This window comes from Triticum aestivum, unplaced genomic scaffold, assembly GCF_018294505.1.
Source record: "Triticum aestivum cultivar Chinese Spring unplaced genomic scaffold, IWGSC CS RefSeq v2.1 scaffold38085, whole genome shotgun sequence".
Classification (NCBI taxonomy): Eukaryota; Viridiplantae; Streptophyta; class Magnoliopsida; order Poales; family Poaceae; genus Triticum; species Triticum aestivum.
The window spans coordinates 5,486-8,687 of record NW_025227700.1 but is presented as its reverse complement, the minus strand read 5'-3'; the positions used below and the strand labels follow the sequence as shown (position 1 = coordinate 8,687).

General features: G+C 57.2%; 1 pseudogene; it reads left to right on the top strand.

Moving 5' to 3' along the window:
* The first annotated feature begins 272 nt into the window (after positions 1 to 272).
* LOC123172817 (L-gulonolactone oxidase 2-like) lies at positions 273 to 2,044 on the top strand (annotated as a pseudogene).
* The last annotated feature ends 1,158 nt before the right edge of the window (positions 2,045 to 3,202 follow it).

The window sequence follows — 3,202 nt, the reverse complement described above, 5'->3', positions numbered from 1 at the left end:
ACCTCACGTACCAAATTATCTATCATGCTTCTTTTTTTGAATTTATTGATTTCTCTAGTATTTGTTTTGAATTTTTTCGTTAGCATGGTGCAGATGAGTCTGGACACCAAACCGCTGCTCTCGCAATTTGCCTCAATTTTTTTTAAAGTGGGAGACAAACAAGAAAAATTGAGAGAGAAGCCAGACAAACTAATTACACAAGCATGGTGATCAATCTAGCTATAGTATAAAGCAAGCTGTAGCAGAGGTATCCTACTAATTCAAGAGTCATAACCGCGATGTCGCAAGGACAGAGGGGAGCAATAGGAATCCCGCTCGCGGTTCTCTCTCTGGCCATCCTCCTCCACGTCGCCGGCTGCAGCCCTCCTCCGGAGCCGGTGGTCTGCACGCACGGCACATCCAACTGCACGGTCACCAACTCGTTCGGCTCCTTCCCGGACCGCAGCACCTGCCGCGCGGGCAACGTCGCCTACCCGCGCACGGAACAAGAGCTCGTGGCGGCCGTCGCGGCGGCGGCGGCGGCGAAGCGCAAGATGAAGGTCGCCACCAAGTACTCACACAGCCTCCCCAAGCTGGCGTGCCCCGGCGGCCTGGACGGCACCATCATTAGCACGGCGCGGCTCAACCGGACTGTGCGCGTGGACGTGGAGAGCAGGCTTATGACGGTGGAGAGCGGCATGGTCCTCCGGGACCTGATCGAGGCCGCCGGCGCCGCACCCGCAGGGCTGTCCCTGCCGCACTCGCCGTACTGGTACGGCCTAACCATCGGGGGGCTCCTGTCGACGGGCGCGCACGGCAGCTCGCTGTGGGGCAAGGGCGGCGCCGTGCACGAGTACGTGGTCGGGCTGAGGATCGTGACGCCGGCGCCGGCGAGCCAGGGGTTCGCCGTGGTGAGGGAGCTCGGCGCCCATCACCCGGACCTGGACGCGGCAAAGGTCTCCCTCGGGGTTCTCGGCGTCGTCTCTCAGGTCACGCTGGCGTTGCAGCCGCTGTTCAAGCGGTCGGTGGCGTTCGTGAAGCGCGACGACTCAGACCTGGCGGACCAAGTGGCAGCATGGGGCCGCCTCCACGAGTTCGCCGACATGACGTGGCAGCCGGAGCAGCGCAAGGTCATCTACCGCCAGGACGACCGCGTCGACGTGTCGTCGCCGGGCAACGGCCTCAGCGACACACTCCTTGCCCGGTCCGCCCCCACGCTCATGCTCGTCGATGCAAGGCCGCCGAGGAGCGGCTGCAGGAGAACGGCACCACCGCCGCCGACCTGTGCGCGGCGGCGCGGCCGCTGGCGGACACGGTGGAACGGCAGGCCTACGGCTACACAAACGACGGCGTCTCATTCACGGGGTACCCGGTCGTGGGCTACCAGCACCGCATCCAGGCGTCCGGCACCTGCATGGATAGCCCGGAGGACGGTCTCCTCAGCGGCTGCCCTTGGGACCGGCGCATCCGGGGCTCTTTCTACTACAACTCCGGCTTCAGCGTCGCGCTCTCCAAGGCGCCGGCGTTTGTGTCGGACATGCAACGGCTCCGGGACCTCAACCCGGACATCTTCTGCGCCGGCGTCGACACCAGGGTCGGCGTGCTCGTCCGCTACGTCAAGGCGTCCTCCGCTTACCTCGGCAAGCCGGAGGACTGCGTCGACTTCGACATCATCTACTACCGGAGCCGCACCTACGGCATGCCGCGCGCGCACGCCGACGTGGTGGACGAGATCGAGCAGATGGCGCTACGCAAGTACGGTGGCCTCCCGCACTGGGGAAAGAACCGTAACTTGGCATTCAGCGGTGTCATCACGAAGTACCCGGGAGCTGGTAAATTCCTCCGGGTGAAGGACAGGTATGACCCCGACGTGCTCTTCTCGAGCGAGTGGAGCGACCAGGTGCTCGGCATCAATGGAAGCCCCGACATCGTCAAGGAGAGCTGCGCCGTGGAAGGACTCTGCATCTGCTCTGAGGACTCGCACTGCGCGCCCGAGCGAGGCTACTTCTGCCGGCCAGGAAAGGTGTACGACGAGGCCAGAGTTTGCTTGTTCCTCCAGGACTAGAGAGACCGCGACTCTCTTCAAGTGTTCAGTGTTAATTCATGACCTCTTGATTCTCAGGATTCTGCGCAAGCAACTGCCAGAGTGAATTTGTGTAGTTAGAGCAAAAATGTTTCATCTTATCCGTATTCGTTTGACACGTTGTCTATGTATTTGGAAGTCTTATTTCTTGTTTTATCAGCTGGAAAGATATGGCACCTTATTGTGTTGGAATGGCCCGTGTTAATTTGCATCTAGACTTGACATTCGAATATAATTTAGTAACTTCACTAAAGAAAAAAAAAAGGTCGGCTTCATTTTCCATATTACAAAGAAGATTCAAATTTGCAAAAACCCATAGCAATTTAAAATTTTTGAAGGAATATCCGAATGTCATGATTGTAATATTTGTATTGACCAATAGTGCCTTCAATGTTATCGAAAAAGGCTTTCACCCCACTTTATAAATAAAACACCCATCAAGCACAGAGTATCAAGGTAACAACAAAACACACCACACACCAACACAATGCCACCCAGGTCAGGTCCAACAGTCACACACACAAACACAACAGGCCAAGTTCCGATGTGGGCACAACACAACAAGCCCAACACAGACGCACGACGAAACATCCCTAGACGGCGGTGGCGGAGGCGTCGACTCGACTCTCTAATCTGGTTCTGGTGGTGGCGGAGGAAGCGGTGGCGCCAACCGGAGAGCCATCGCACGAAGCCGGGTGATGATGAAGGTGATGGCGTCTCTCTCCCTGGGACGGCTAAGCGGCCGCCAAAGCTGCAAGTAACCAGACCATTTGAACAAAGCGTCAGTAGCACGACGAAGAGGAATAGCTGAATCACAAGTTTATTCCTAACAGTCCACAGCGTCCAGGCAAGGACCCCAATGGTCAACCACCTACACTAGTAGAAAAAAGGTCAAATGTTTAGCTCATTAGTCCCAGTTTGTATTTGAGCCGGCACTAATGTGACCAATAGTGCCGGTTCCAACGGCTAGGCGGGCGGCGCTCATTAGTACCGGTTCGTGGCGAACCTTTAGTACCGGTTCGTGCCACGAACCGGTACTAAAGAGGTGGTGGCCTTTAGTACGGGTTGGTGGCTCCAACTGGTACTAAAGACCCCCCCCCCTTAGTACCGGTTGGAGCCACCAACCCGTACTAAAGGTGG